We start from the raw sequence: 16,739 nt of genomic DNA, 5'->3' as shown, positions 1-16,739 counted from the left end.
AATGAAGCAGAAAATTTCTGCATCTCCCTGTCTCCAGATTGTGCATGCGTTTTTCCTGCAGAATACATGCGGATCCACATGCGGATTCACATGCATTTCCGCATGCAGATTGACAAGCGCTTTCCAGGCGATAGCATCACTTGGAAAGTGCTTGACAACTAGGTCACACTATATAAATCCATGCAAACGGCCTGGATTTATACAGTGTGAACCGTAAAAATTAAAACAAATAAAGCTATACTCACCCCCGAGGCCCCGGTGTGTGCAGCAGCGCTCGTTCCTGTCTGGTTCCCGGCTGCCAGCATATCACGAGACAGAGCGGTGAAGGGCCTGTGGTCACATGACTGTGACGTCACCGCAGGTCCTCAAGCGATGCCGGCATTCAAAGAAAAGCCTTCGGAAAGGTGAGTATAAACTTTATTTGTTATTTTATTCTTTTTTTACAGGTACAATGGTACCCAGGTCTGGATGAGAGTCTCCTCTCCTCCAGAACTGGGTAACATCCGCACATAGAGACGCATAGAAGCCGCTTGTACAAATGTACAGCCGCGGTTTCTATGCGTTTCAATGCAAGTCAATGGCGGGAGTTCCGCTGCGCTTCGGCAAAATTAAATGACATGCTGCTGATTTTTGTACGCAGCATAAGCGCTGCGGAAAAATCCGCAGCATGTGCATAGAACATGCGGAATCCCCTTGGGGACCATGGGGTGCGGATTACCTAGCGTTTCACAAGCATTTCCGCTGCGGAAATTCCACAGCATAAACGCTTGAAAAACTCTACGTGGGCACTCAGCCTAACTGAACAAACACAGGGCCATCCATATGTTGTGTAGTTAACAATTGATCACTAATCACCATAAAGGTCAAACTATCACATTTTATCTATCACTAAATTTACTCAAAATAAACATACTTAGACCATTATTTACATATGTGTTGAACCTTAATCATCCTGTCAGGCTTTGGTGTCCTTGGTCCCCTAGTAACCACCACCAATTCCTTCATACAGGGTCATGAGTATGTAGTTAATCGGACCAATCACCATAAGCCTATAGGTGAGCGCCAAAAATGCCCATATGCACGTGTATATAATCCTACCTACCACCACACAGCGTAGGTGTTTTCATGGGAACCACAACCTCATTCATACCCGCAAATCGCAAGCGTGCATTATCAGCCGGCCGCACCAGCAGGACATGCCACGTCACAGGGGAACGGTCACATGACCGAACCCAGCGGCGCGCAATATTTGCCCAGGCTCCCATTGTTCATCAGGGTAACCACCACAACACTGGAAACGAAAGTGAATAATCAAATGGCTCTAACCCTATTCTAATTATGACAATGATACACATGTTTGGGCACAAAAAAGAATGAAAGACAAAAAGAAGAAATTATAGTATCAACACAGTGAAACAATCTAAGGAGGATCAAAGTAAGGATCATAGTATAGCATATTATGTATATATATATATATATATATATATATATATATATATAAATTAACCCTAACCCTAACCCTAACCCTTTCAGTCAATATCTAAGAATTAAGAGAATAGAGAGCAATGAGGAGGGCCTGTATAGGAGTACACAAAAACTCATGAAAAAATTGAGATCAAGAGGTTATCCTCAGAGACTGCTGAATAAACAGGAGAAAAAAGTAAGTGGATTAGAAAGGGATATTATTTTAAATAAGACGATCAAAAATAATAAAAATGATAGAATACCAATGGTGTCGACATTTGGTGAAGAGAGTGAAAATGTTGAATAAATGTTTACCAGATGTGCCAGAATTTAAAAACCCCCCTCTTTTCTCTTATAGAAGGAATAAGAATATTAAGGATGTATTAGTACACTCAGATATAGGCCCTTTGAAAACTCTGACTCAGACCTCTATTATGGGTAGAAATAGAAAAGGCTGCTATCCATGTCTATCATGTGTAAACTGCCAGTTTATGTTAAAGGGTGATCAGTTTGTTCATCCGAAAACTCAAAAAATTCACAACATAAAAAATTTCTGTACATGCGACTCCGAGTATATAATTTACCTATTGGAATGCCCTTGCTCATTGTGGTATATAGGAGAACCTATGTGCGATTTTAAAACTCGTATGAATAATCACAGACATTCCATCAGGAAAAAGAGGATGGATTTACCTGTATCAAAGCATTTTGTGGAGGCAGGACATACTGTGACACAATTAAGATTTAGGATTATAGAAACTGTTTCCGTGCAAAGACGAGGTGGGGATAGAATACGATTATTAAAAAGAAAGGAACTTGAGTGGATTCATAACTTAAATACGTTAAAGCCAAATGGATTGAATGTTGAAATTAATATAGCAGGCATCACCTGAGGAGTATGTTCAGACTTGACAGTATATGAAATTTGGAGTATTATGTATACCTATTGTATTTTAATCTATTTATATATGGATTTTTTTTGGTTTCTTGCAGATTGATCACTCTCACATTGGTGGTTTGTGGAGGCGACTCGATCTGCAGCAACATGCTTATAAAGAGAGACAGACTTCCTCTGAAAATGTACTTTTTCTTAAAAAATCGCTTTTCTATATATATATAAGAATTGAGAGTATTCAAGCCTCTATCTAATGAAGCTATATAATAAAAAAATAAAAAATATATATAATTGTACACTATAAAATAGTATTCCTATTTGTGGAGGGAATTGGATTGTAATGTACTCCCAATTAAACACCTGAGATTGGGGAGGAGGTGGGGACCTGTTGAAGCTTTCTCCTCTGACCCAGTAATCTCATTCCATGGATGAACCTAGGAATAGGGAATTCCATGGAAGGGTGTTTGGATTATGTAATATATTATCCCTCAGTTCATTTATGGACACAGGAATTACTATTGAATATTTGTTATCTCAATACAAATTGTTAACAAGATATTATCCCTGAAAGAGAGAAATGGTGTGTTCTACTATAAATGGGGAATAATAATAGTGATTAGAGCATATATGGTGTTCAAATTTGAGGAAAAACGTTTGATGGGGCTTGCCAACTTACAAGATGGCGATTGTAACTTTAGAGATGTACTGAGCATGTCCGATGACGTCATGAAGTGGGCGGACCAGGCTTGTCCCGATCAAGTGATGAGATAATGGGGATTTCCTGGGAGACATGCTCAGTTGAGATTTTGAGACGCTGAGGGCAGCGTGGAGGAAATAGGAAACGTGGTTATGCATGATTGCTGCAGGGTGAGTCGCTACCTCAAACATATTATGATTTATAATGTACACCTGGCACTGATAGATATCAATGAAAGCACTTATCACTAGAGATGAGCGTTGTTCTACTCGAACTGTTCGCCAATCTCAAATTCGAGCTGTTTTGGGCGGTGTTCGAGCCGGTCGGCGAACACGAACAATTTGAGAAAAATTCGGCTGTTCGAGGTTATGTTCGATAACTGTTCGTGCACCAAAATCATAACTGGATTTTTTCTCAGTAATGATGAAAATTAATGTTAATACGCAGTTTGAGTGTACAGCGGGGCAGGGGGAGGGGCAGGGGATGGATCTCTGCAGGAACAATGAAGATCTCCATTTTTTTTTCTCTTTCCCGCATTTGCAGTGGGGAGGTGCAATCTGTCAGCCTATCAGCAGCGCACACACGGAGCGAAGTGCTTTTTTTCACACAAGCAAGGGCATGTGTGATTGGCAGTGTATGTCACATGTCCTTGCCCTATAAGACCAAGCCATTTTCCCCGTCGCCACCATTTTCTCACTGCTGCAGCTGCGTGTTAGACGGCACCGCTGTTGCTGTGTGCGCTATACCTTGTTAATTTCAAGCCAATTTTCGCACAAATCTACAGATAGCTTGGGAGTAGGGAATAGTTGTGATTGCAGTCCTTTTAAGGACTAGATTACAGCATTTCCTACGACTTTTATCAGGCAGGTCTGTGCTCTTAAATAGATAGATTGTGGGAGTAAAGACTAATTGTAATTGGAGTCCTTTTCAGGACTAGGTTACATCAGTTCCTATCAGTTTTTGCCAGGCAGGTCTGTGCCAGTGCTGTGCAAGTTTTTTTCACAGCATTTGGCTGAATCTAGCAAAGCTAATCCTTTTTGGCCTATTGCAGAGTGTGTTAGTCAGTGGAGTAGCCTATCTGTGTTGCAAGATATACCACCTGTGTATAGAATACCAATTTTTTTACTGCACCTAGTGAAGTAAAATCTTTTGGGCATAGCATCATTCTATTAGTCCATCTATACTGACCTCCATCAGGTTGCAAACTGAATATAATTTTTTTCTGCATCTAGCTCTGAAAAAATATTTGGGCTTCTAGCAGTGTGTGGGACTTGGTCTATTAGTCCATCTATACTGACCTCCATCAGGTTGCAAATTAAAAATAATTTTTTTCTTCATTTAGCTCTGAAAAAATATTTGGGCTTCTAGCAGTGTGTGGGACTTGTTCTATTAGTCCTTCTATACTGACCTCCAGCAGGTTGCAAATTGAATATAATTTTTTTCTGCATCTAGCTCTGAAAAAATATTTGGGCTTCTAGCGGTGTGTGGGACTTGGTCTATTAGTCCATCTATACTGACCTCCATCAGGTTGCAAATTAAAAATAATTTTTTTCTGCATCTAGCTCTGAAAAAATATTTGGGCTTCTAGCAGTGTGTGGGACTTGGTCTATTAGTCCATCTATACTGACCTCCATCAGGTTGCAAATTAAAAATAATTTTTTTCTTCATTTATCTCTGAAAAAATATTTGGGCTTCTAGCAGCGTGTGGGACTTGTTCTATTAGTCCATCTATACTGACCTCCATCAGGTTGCAAATTAAAAATAATTTTTTTCTGCATCTAGCTCTGAAAAAATATTTGGGCTTCTAGCAGTGTGTGGGACTTGGTCTATTAGTCCATCTATACTGACCTCCATCAGGTTGCAAATTAAAAATAATTTTTTTCTGCATCTAGCTCTGAAAAAATATTTGGGCTTCTAGCAGTGTGTGGGACTTGGTCTATTAGTCCATCTATACTGACCTCCATCAGGTTGCAAATTGAATAAAAAAATTTTCTGCATCTAGCTCTGAAAAAATATTTGGGCTTCTAGCGGTGTGTGGGACTTGGTCTATTAGTCCATCTATACTGACCTCCATCAGGTTGCAAATTAAAAATAATTTTTTTCTGCATCTAGCTCTGAAAAAATATTTGGGCTTCTAGCAGTGTGTGGGACTTGGTCTATTAGTCCATCTATACTGACCTCCATCAGGTTGCAAATTAAAAATAATTTTTTTCTGCATCTAGCTCTGAAAAAATATTTGGGCTTCTAGCAGTGTGTGGGACTTGGTCTATTAGTCCATCTATACTGACCTCCATCAGGTTGCAAATTGAATAAAAAAAATTTCTGCATCTAGCTCTGAAAAAATATTTGGGCTTCTAGCGGTGTGTGGGACTTGGTCTATTAGTCCATCTATACTGACCTCCATCAGGTTGCAAATTAAAAATAATTTTTTTCTGCATCTAACCCAGCCAATAGTTTTGGCCTAATACCACAGTTTGGCCACTCAGCTCTGCTCGGTTACCATCCATTGTTTTTTTGTGCAAACAACTCCAGAGTTGTGAATTAGTTAACCACCAAAATGAGTGGAAAAAGGCCTGCTGCTGGTGGAAAGGGGAATAGGCGTGTTGGGAAGGGGAAAAAAGGTTGTGTCCGTGGGGTAGGTGCAGAAGAAAGACCATCTTCCAGCCAAACTAAAATGTCTACTTCTTTTAGCGGACAATGTGATAAGATCCCTTTCTTACGGCCACGCCAATCGCTACAAATTCCAGATGAGGCACAAAAACAGCAGGTGCTTCAACGGATATCAAGTGCTCCTTTAAGTGGGCTCTCCTCCACATCAACTTCAACATCACAAATACTCCAGTCCTCAAAGGTGTCACCCAAATCGCACTTGCTTCCTCACAGCTCCCAAATCTCCAGCTGCCCGTCTGAGTATGAGGTAGAACAGATGGTTGAGTCTGCAGAGCTGTTTACTCATACTATAGCCTGGGAATCAGAGGTCGACTCCAGCGCTTCTGTGAATCCAGACGAGGAAATGATCTGCACTGATGCCCAGAATCTTTATGAGTCGGATCCAGGACCAGACGCAGAAGGTTCTGACCATAATGTAGACCCTCATTCCCAAACTGTAACTCCTGTTGGTGGAGACAATGAGGAAGACGATGATAAGACTCAAATACCTGATTGGAGCGACAACTTTAGTTTTTTGTCAGGGCAGGAACAGGTTGGCTCTGAGGACGACGGGTGTGATAACGCACAGGGTGATGATGATGAGGTCGGAGATCCCACTTACTGTCAACCCACAGTCAGCCAATAGATGAGGTCAGCAGAGGAGGTGGAGGAAGATGCTAGTGACGACGAGGTCAGGTTGCGCCTTCCTGGACAGAGACGTAGTACTGGAAGCACGTCAACAACTGCATCCTCAAACACAACTCTGCCTCTCAGCACAAGTCGTGGTGGCTCTTCAGGTCGCATGGGTGCTAAGCCTTGCATAGCCTGGGCATTTTTTCAGATCGATAAAGATGACCCAACTCGTGTTATCTGTAACATTTGTCAGCAAAAGCTAAGTAGAGGCCAAAAAATACATAGTTTGAGTACTTCATGCATGAACCGGCACATGGACATGAAGCATAAGTTGCAGTGGGAAGCTCAGTGTGCTACAATGCGGTCTAGCCGGCCGGGCCAACCACCGTCTGCCATATCTTCTGCATCCGCGGCCTCTTCATCCTCTGTGACTGGGGGGACAGCAGTCACACCTGTTTTGGGGCGCAGACCTGCCACCTCTTTACCCGCAACAGCCAGCGTGATTGGCAGGTCATCATTTTCTTTGGAGGTGGTAACACCAGCTGGTCTTGAGCGCTGTCCGACATCGATAGCACCACCTTTGGATCAAGGCAACCTAACATGTCCGCCTGCATCTTCCTCACAGACCGGCAGTTTGCCGGGGACACCCTTATCAACCCCGTCTAAGCACAATAGCCAGCCCTCGGTCCCTCAGATGTGGACAAGTAAAAGACCATTTCCTCCTAGCCATGAGAAAGCTAAGAGGTTGAATTTCACCATCTGCAAGCTCTTGGCTACAGAAATGCTGCCTTTCCGCCTGGTGGACACAGAGGATTTTCGAGACCTTATGTCCGTCGCAGTGCCCCAGTACCAGATGCCCAGTCGGCACTACTTCTCAAAGAAAGGTGTGCCTGCGCTCCACCAGCATGTCGCACACAACATCACCGCTTCTTTGAGAAACTCTGTGTGTCACAGGGTGCATTTCACCACAGACACTTGGACGAGTAGGCATGGACAGGGGTGTTACATGTCTTTGACTGGGCACTGGGTAACTATGGTGACAGCAGGACAAGGGGCTGCTGTCCAAGTCTTGCCGTCCCCACGAGTTGTGCGTCAATCCTCTTTATGTCATTTTTCCTCCACTGCTTCTGCCTCCTCAACCTCCTCTCGGTCTTCCACCTGCACCCAAAGCCTGTCTGGTCATGCCACAAGCTTTCTAACTGCGCAGAAGGGATCCTGCACACCTCCTTACTATGCTGGCAGTAGGGCTCAACGTCATCAGGCGGTTTTTACATTGAAATGTCTGGGAAATGTGAGTCACACAGCTGAGGAGTTGTGGTCAGCTCTTTAGAACCAATTTCATGAATGGTTGTCTCCACTGGACCTGAAACCAGGGAAGGCCGTGTGCGACAATGCTGCAAACCTGGGTGCGGCCCTTCGCCGGGGCAATGTCACACACGTGCCTTGTATGGCTCACGTGTTGAACCTGGTTGTCCAGCAATTTTTAGCCCACTATCCCAGACTAGATGGCCTTCTGCAGAGGGCACGGTCGCTGTGTGCTCACTTCCGCCGTTCGCATCCCGCAGCTCAGCGACTTACATCTCTACAGAAGTCGTTGGGCCTGCCACTTCACCGGCTAAAATGCGATGTGCCTACCCGGTGGAATTCAACTCTGCACATGTTGCAGCGACTGTGGCAGCACCGACAAGCCCTGGTGCAATACGTTCTGACGTATAGCCTGGGCCAACGAGATTCAGAGGTGGGGCAAATCACGCTGGAGGAGTGGTCTCAGATCAGGGACCTATGCACCCTTCTGCACAGTTTTGAAATGGCGACGAAGATGTTTAGTGCTGACGATGCCATTATCAGCATGACTATTCCGGTGATTTACATGCTGGAGCACATGTTAAACAGAATTCGGAGTCAGGTGGTGGCACAAGAGGAGGTGGAGGAAGTAGAGGAGGAGGAGTTGTATGCGGAAGGGCTAACATCTGCAAGGTCCAGACGGTCGGCAGCACCAGGGCGGCAGGCATGTGAGGGTGGGGGAGATGATTTTACCAGGGCGCATGGTAGCAGCCAAACTAGTGAGGAAGGTGCAGGAGCCCAGGAAGAAGTGGAGGACGAACTGATGGAAGACTCATCAGATGAGGGAGACCTTGATCACATTTCTGTTGTGCGAGGTTGGGGGGAGAGGACAGAGGAAGGAAGCATGATTGTTACCTCGCCACCAACACAACAGGGACTTGGTGCTCCTGGATGCGCAACACACATGAGTGCCTTCTTGCTGCACTACCTGCAACATGACCCTCGAATTGTGAGAATGAGAAATAATCCTGACTACTGGGTTGCCACACTGTTAGATCCCCGGTACAAAAGTAAATTTGCAGAAATTATTCCTGCCATAGAAAGGGATGCACGCATGCAGGAGTATCAGCAGAGACTGTTGCAGAATCTTACATGTGCTTTTCCACAAAATACCAGTGGTGCACGTAGTGAATCTCACAGTTCCAACTTGCCAACCGTGGGACCGTCAAGTGTTCAGCACTCAAACCGTAACAGAACCACAGTATCTGCTGGTAACATCAATTTTGCGGAATCATTTCACCACTTTTTTAGCCCATCCTTTGCAAGGCCACAGGAGACAAGAAGTCTGACACATAGTCAACGCCTAGAGACGATGGTACAGGAGTATCTCCAAGTAAACATTGAAGCCACGACTGTGTCACTGGACCCTTGCTCTTTTTGGGCTTCCAATCTGGATAAATGGCCGGAGCTAGCCACTTACGCCTTGGAGATCTTGTCATGCCCCGCAGCCAGCGTTCTGTCTGAACGTGTGTTCAGCGCTGCTGGTGGTGTGCTGACAGATAAGCGCACGCGGCTCTCCACTGATAATGTAGACAGACTCACGTTCATAAAGATGAACAAATCATGGATCCGAAACGACTTTTCTACCCCTGTGTCATCCTGGGGAGAGTAAAAGCTTGATGATTGGTTAAAATCACCCTACCAACCGTTTTAAGCTTTCAAATTACTAATCATGTTTATCTGTATCTTGACTGGAAAATAATTTGGGCTTTGTAGCAGTGTGCAGCACTGATCCTATTAGGCCATCTATAATAAGCTTCACCAGATTTAAAATTAAAAATAATTTTTAGCTGCATCTAGCCCGGAAAATAATTTTGGGGCTCCGAGATGCGCAAGACACATAAGTGCCTTCTTGCTGCACTACCTGCAGCATGACCCTCATATTGTCAGAATTCGAAGTAATCATGACTACTGGGTTGCCACACTCTTAGATCCCCCAAACTTTTCGATCAACCTTTTCATTTTAATAAAGACCAAAAAAATGGTCATTTTTGAAATTATAAGCATTAGCAGGTTGTTAGAAACTGAAATCAAACAGTTTTCAACTCAAAACTTTATTCTAGGTGATGTTACATTTTCACATAGGACCCCTTGTTCGAAAGGAGCTTCTGAACTCTCTCGTCCATTGAATTTGTCAGGTTTTGGATGGTTTCTGCTTCAATTGTTTTGCATGAGGACAGAATACCCTCCCAGAGCTGTTGCTTAGATGTGAACTGCCTCCCGCCATCATAGACACTCCTTTTAATGATGCTCCAAAGGTTCTGAATGGGGTAGAGGTCAGGGGAGCATGGGGGTCACACCATAAGTTTGTCCCCTTTTATGCCCATATCAGCCAGAGATGCAGATGTTTTATGTGCAGCATGAGATGGTGCATTATCATGCAGAAAAATGATCTTGCTGTGAAATACACGGTTCTTCTTCTTGAACCATGGCAGGAAGTGCTGTTTGAGAAAATCCACATACATTATGGAGTTCATCTTTAGCGCCTTCAGGGATCCTAAAGGGGCCGACAATCTCTCTCCCCATGATTCCAGCCCAAAACATTACTCCACCTCCTCCTTGTTGGCGCTGTAGCCGTGTTTGCGTGGGGTGTCCATCAACCAGCCATCCTCCACTCCATTCATCTGGACCATCGAGCGCTGCACGGCACTCATCCGTGAACAAAACAGTTTTGAAATCAGTCTTCATGTAATGTTTGGCCCACTGGAGCCGTTTCTGCTTGTGTGAAGTGGATAGAGGAGGTCGACAGGATGGCGTATGCACAGCTGCAAACCTCTGAAGGACCCTGCATCTTGTTGTTCGGGGGACGTTGGAGGCACAAGCAGCTTCAAAAACTTGTCTGCTGCTATGACAAGGCTTTTTTGCCGCTGCTCTTTCAACCTGACGTAATTGCCTGTAGGAAAGAGTCCTCAATTTGCCCTTATCAGCACGCACACGTGTGTACTGTGAATCAACTACATACTTCTTGATTGCCAAGACACTTCATCCTGATCATCGCACAATGTTGATTGTAGTCATGCCTTGACCTAAACACTCCACAATTTGTTGCTTCTCAGCAGCCGACACATCCTTTTTCTTTCCCATTTTGGCAGAAAATGTAGGCTGCTTAATAATGTGAGAGAGCCTTCTTAAGTAGTCTTGCCTTTCATTGGACACACCTGCCAAACTAATTAGCACAGGTGTCTGCAATTGCTTACAGTGATATAAAGAGCCCTGACACACATCACCATCAATGAGTTTAACTGACAAACAAACAAATTCTTCCCTTATCACTCCTAAACACTTTTTGCATAATAATTTGGAACGCGGTGTACATGTGCTTTTCCACAAAACACCAGTGGTTCACGTAGTGAATCTTACAGTTCTAACTTGCCAACCGTGGTCTGTATGGAATTGTTCAATAAAGGGCCCAAAATTAAGATAACATAGATGGGAGAGGTCTCTATGAATAGGAATTCCTAAGTATTTGATACCCTGTGAGGGCCAGGCAAAGGGAAAGTTGGACTGGATGGAATCCTATATGGATTTAGGGAGGGAGACATCGAGGGCCTCAGACTTCGCTGCATTGATTTTTAAATTTTACCATGTAACAAAGTGATCTATTTCAGCCATAACAGCAGGGATGGATATATGTGATTGAGTGATATATACTAGGACATCATCAGCAAATAGAGAGCACTTGTACTCGGTGCCTCCCACCTCAATCCACCTAATATTGGGGTTATGGCGAATTGATGAGAGCAGGTGCTCCGTCACTAGGATGTATAAGAGAGGGGACAGAGGACATCCCTGCCTTGTCCCATTGGTGATTGTGAAAGGTGATGAAAATGTTCTGACGCACCCCCTGGGCCTTGGGACACCCGGAGCCGGACCCTTTTTGGTGGATGCTGGTGGTTGTAGTCTTCGTGGCGGCGATCCGGTTCCGTGGCTCAGGGCGGTCAAACCAGTGGCGGAACTATTTATGTGGTTTTGATGTTTAAATGTCCGACTACGCCACCCGTGGATTGCGGTCAGAGTGAACCGCCGCTACAGGGCAGACCGCTAAGGCTGGTGTTGTGGGTGCAGCAGAGCATAGCATAACTTCCCACGGGAGGAGTATAGCCTCAGGGCAGTGTATGCGGAGGATGGGGGTGATGGTGTAGGGCAGCAGCAGTAACGACACGGAGTCAGTGATGCAGTTCAGGGCCTTTACTCACAGTTCTTATTATCCAGACCACGTCTGCAGGTAACGGCTGCCCACGTCGTACTGTGCTCACCAGGTGAGGGGCTCAGACAACTCCCAGATAACTTTGGAGCGCTTCACAGGACCCCCTTTGTGTGTCCTTTGTCTGGCCTTTCTTACCAACACTTCTGTCCGGCTGCCTCGGGCCTCCTCTTGGTAAACTTGGCGCCAGTTTCCCTGACCCTATGTGGTGCCTTCCTAGCGGGTGGAGCAAGGGGCTGCGCCACATAAAATGTCAGAGCCTCCGGTTTCTAGCTGAGGGTCGTTTCCACTAGTTCGGGGACCGGTCTCCCCCTTTGGCCTGACCCCTCCACGCAGGTGGATTCGGGCGTGCGGTGGCGACTCGCCCGTCCGCACCCCTGGGATCCCTTCATTCCTCGTTCCTGGAGCCTTCTCCGCTCCTCTTCCTTCCTTCTCCCTCTTGCAGGCCTGTTCCTCTGTTACTAGGCCCGCCTCCGGAGCAGAGCTCATGCAGAGCCCCTGCTCCCTGCCACTTCTGCTCAGACTTCTCTGCACTGAACTAAGATGGTGCCCACCTTTTATACTCCCTTCTCAATGCACCCAGGAACTGCTTCCTCCCTGCTCCTGCACTGCAGGGTTCCCCTTCCTCAGTGTTCCCTCCCCCCACTCCAGCCAGGGACAGGGACTGTCGTGCCCATCTCAGGGGCATATTGGTCGCCCTGCCCCACGGCAATGTGGTGTAATGCATGCAGGTGTCGGGTCCTGATCCACACTCCATCCTTATCTGAGAGTGAGATATCACACCTCTGGGTGAGGTGCAATACGTCTGTAGCAACCGAGCCCTCGGTGCTACAGTTCCATTTATCTTCAGCCTAGGTGACGTATTGTGATACAGGGCCGTGATTTTGGCTATAAAAGGGTCCCCTAGACCCCTACCCCAAGCTTTTTAAGAGAATCATATATGGCGTGCCAGGAGACTCTATGGAATGCTTTCTCAGCATCCAACGAGAGTATCTACTTACAAATTTTTAACTGCATCTAGCCCAGGAAATACTTTGTGCCTAGTAGCAGTGTCTGCTAGTCAGCGGATTATCCCGGCTGTTAAGCAAGCTACACCACCTGTAGTTTGGACACTTAATTTTTTCAAAGGAAATGCTTCGGGACCACGGGATACTTAGTGAAGAGCATCAGGAGGCACCCCAAGGCATAGGGGCTGGGACTGGCACTAGGATGCCTTGCGGTGGACAGCCGAGCTCGATCCTTATAAAAGCTTTTTAACTGCAGCAGCTTTAGTGGACGCTACTGGAGCTGGAATTACGCGGCTGCTGGCATGGGACTTGCCCTCCAATAGATCCTTGTAAATGGATTTAAAGTGTATTCATTCAAATTAGAGGGACAATTTAAATTAAAAAGCTTAGAGCTGCCTCCACCACAGGGGGGCTCTCTCGACCCACCAGCGGACAGGCACCAGTATTGGGAGAGGGGGGCTGGCCGTCAGGGTTCACCGCGGCTCTGGCACAAACCCGGCGACACGGAGGTGGCACGGGCAGGAGCGGACTGGCCGTCTCGGCTTCTCACTTTTTGGATTTTAGAAGGGCATGACATGCCTATATCTGTGTCTCCCCCTCCTTTTACTCCTCCACCTCTTTTCTTTTCGCATGACTATATGTACTTGTCACTTTTCCATGTGTTAGTTGTGTCTTCTGAGCAGTTTGTCAGCTTTTGGACACCTTTGAAGGTGTTTTCTATGTGTTTCTATGTGTTTTTGTTTGCCTGCCATTGGTTTTAACGGTGTTCGAAGGTGTTCGACGAACAGTTCGACGAACAGTTCGGCGAACACACGGGTGTTCGACGAACCGAACCGAACTCGAACACTACGGGGGTGGCTCAACACTACTTATCACTTTATGAGAGTCATGGATACTGTAATTGATGATAATAATATATTTGTAAAAGACTTTTTATCACTATGTATATTACTGGATGATATTTTGAGATATGCACTATTGCACTTTTTTAAATAATCATGTTGTTGTATGAATTGATTATAATTATGGCATCACTGTTTGTAACCATATATATTGCACTATATGCACTTGAACTCTGCTTGAGAAAGGTTCTGTGAACCGAAATGTCGCCTTTGGGCTCATTAAAGTCCATTTTTTTTCAAAAATTTCCTGGAGTGCTGCCTCTTTATATTATATATATATATATATATATATATATATATATATATATATATATATATATAATATATATATATACAGTGGTGGCCAAAAGTATTGGCACCCCTGCAATTCTGTCAGATAATACTCAGTTTCTTCCTGAAAATGATTGCAATCACAAATTCTTTGGTATTATTATCTTCATTTAATTTGTCTTCAGTGAAAAAACACAAAAAGAATTGTCCTAAAGCCAAATTGGATATAATTCCACACCAAACCTAAAAAAAAGGGTGGACAGAAGTATTGGCACTGTTTGAAAAATCATGTGATGCTTCTCTAATTCGTGTAATTAACAGCATCTGTAACTAACCTGTGGCAACAGGTGTTGGCAATAATTAAACCACACTTGCAGCCAGTTAACATGGATTAAAGTTGACTCAACCTCTGTCCTGTGTCCTTGTGTGTACCACATTGAGCATGGAGAAAAGAAAGAAAACCAAAGAACTGTCTGAGGACTTGAGAAACCAAATTGTGAGGAAGCATGAGCAATCTCAAGGCAACAAGTCCATCTCCACCTGAATGTTCCTGTGTCTTCCGTGCGCAATGTCATCAAGAAGTTTAAAGCCCATGGCACTGTGGCTAACCTCCCTAGATGTAGACGGAAAAGAAAATTTGACGAGAGATTTCAACGCAAGATTGTGCGGATGGTGGATAAAGAACCTCGACTAACATCCAAACAAGTTCAAGCTGCCCTGCAGTCCGAGGGTACAACAGTGTCAACCCGTACTATCCGTCGGCGTCTGAATGAAAAGGGACTGTATGGTAGGATACCCAGGAAGACCCCAATTCTTACCCCGAGACATAAAAAAGCCAGGCTGGAGTTTGCCGAAACTTACCTGAGAAAGCCTAAAACGTTTTGGAAGAATGTTCTCTTGTCAGATGAGACAAAAGTAGAGCTTTTTGGGAAAAAACATCAACATAGAGTGTACAGGGAAAAAAAAGAGGCATTCAAAGAAAAGAACACTGTCCCTACAGTCAAACATGGCAGAGGTTCCCTGATGTTTTGGGGTTGCTTTGCTGCCTCTGGCACTGGACTGCTTGACCATGTGCATGGCATTATGAAGTCTGAAGACTACCAACAAATTTTGCAGCATAATGTAGGGTCCAGTGTAACATACCTGGTGGCGGGCTTGCCTGGCTTCTATTCATGCTGTTTGTTTGTCTCTGTTCTGACTGCTTAGGGCCGTGGCCCAGTTACTTCCTGTTTTTTGTAGCTGCTGCGGGCACACCCCTAATGCGTCCTCAGCCTATTGCTGTCTGTCACTGGATATTTAAACCAGCTCCACCTTGAAGCTGGTGCCTGAGCAACTATTATCCTCAGAGGGCTTCTTGTCTCTGATGTGGCAGATCCTGTTCTGTTTTTCCTGCCTGTCCGACATCCTGGAGGCTGTATTCCCAGGCCTGTCTGAACGCGCTCCTAGCCTGTTCGTCCAGCCTTCTGGGGCTCGCATACCCAGACCTGTTATCTGTGTCTTCTAGCCTGTTTGTCCGCCATTCTGGGGGCCGCATACCCAGACTCGCTCCAGTATCTCGCTGCAGTGTCAGTTCCTGTCTGAACACTCAGTTCCTGTCTGAACACTCTCCTAGCCTGTTACCTGTTTTTCTCTATGTCCGTACCTTCCTTTTTCTGCAGAGTCTGAACCTGCCCCTAACTCCTACTCGTTGTCGCTGTACTTCCGTTTGTGAGTTTAGAGTCCACTCGCTACTTCATTGCAAGTACCTTGTGTGTATCTGGTTGTGCTTTTCCGTTCCAGTCTGTTCAGTGTGAACAGAGCCCTGTCCTCTCTGCCTTGCTCACCACTCCGGTGGTTCCTGCCTGCTCTGCCTTGCTCACCACTCTGGCGGTTCCTGCCTGCTCTGCCTTGCTCGCCGCTCCGGCGGTTCCTGCCTGCTCTGCCTTGCTCGCCGCTCTGGTGGTTCCTGCCTGCTCTCCCTTGCTCACCACTCCGGCAGTTCCTGCCTGCTCTGCCTTGCTCACCGCTCCGGCAGTTCCTGCCTGCTCTGCCTTGCTCCCCGCTCCGGCGGTTCCTGCCTGCTCTGCCTTGCTCACCGCTCCGGCGGTTCCTGCCTGCTCTGCCTTGCTCTCCGCTCCGGCGGTTCCTGCCTGCTCTGCCTTGCTCACTGCTCCAGCGGTTTCTCCCTGCTCTGCTTGCTCACCGCTCCGGCGGTACCTCTCTGCTCCGGCTTGCTCACTGCTCCAGCGGTTCCTCTCTGCTCTGCTTGTTTACCGCATCTGCGGTTCTGTTCCTGAATCCCAGTCTGTACTGGACCCTATCCAGCCTGTGCTCCAACTTGCTAGTACCTCCCCATCTGCACGCCAGCCGTACTTGTCAGTACCCTCCTGTCTGCATACCAGCCGTGCCTGCAAGTATCCTCCTGTCTGCACTCCAGCCGTGCCTGCCAGTGCCCACCTGTCTGCATGCCAGCCGTGCCTGCCAATACCCACCTGTCTGTGTGCCAGCCTAGCTTGCCTGTTCCTGTATTCCCCGGTGTGGGTCAACAGCCGTGTCTGGGGTCTGGCCTGGAGTAGCACCTGGTCCCTCTGCTCGGTTCCTCCCTGGTGCACGGCGTCGTTAGCCATCGTGCGACCTTGGTCGGATCGAGTTGATACTTAGTTATGCCCCTCCAGGCACTCTCCGGTTCATGGCA

At 46.1% G+C, this 16,739-nt stretch overlaps 1 long non-coding RNA gene across 1 annotated transcript in view; it reads left to right on the top strand.

Annotated features, from left to right (window-relative positions):
- The first annotated feature begins 3,142 nt into the window (after positions 1 to 3,142).
- Positions 3,143 to 16,739, top strand: part of LOC141172230 (uncharacterized) — a 171,943-nt gene continuing 158,346 nt past the window's right edge. The window contains exon 1 of the long non-coding RNA XR_012252442.1: positions 3,143 to 3,226. This is a non-coding gene — a long non-coding RNA (uncharacterized lncRNA). The remainder of the gene's footprint in view (positions 3,227 to 16,739) is intronic.

This window comes from Phyllobates terribilis, unplaced genomic scaffold (genome assembly GCF_046119375.1).
Source record: "Phyllobates terribilis strain yellow unplaced genomic scaffold, ASM4611937v1 Scaffold_1__5_contigs__length_1240528914, whole genome shotgun sequence".
NCBI classification, from domain to species: domain Eukaryota; kingdom Metazoa; phylum Chordata; class Amphibia; order Anura; family Dendrobatidae; genus Phyllobates; species Phyllobates terribilis.
This window is presented reverse-complemented; position numbering and strand designations above follow the sequence as displayed.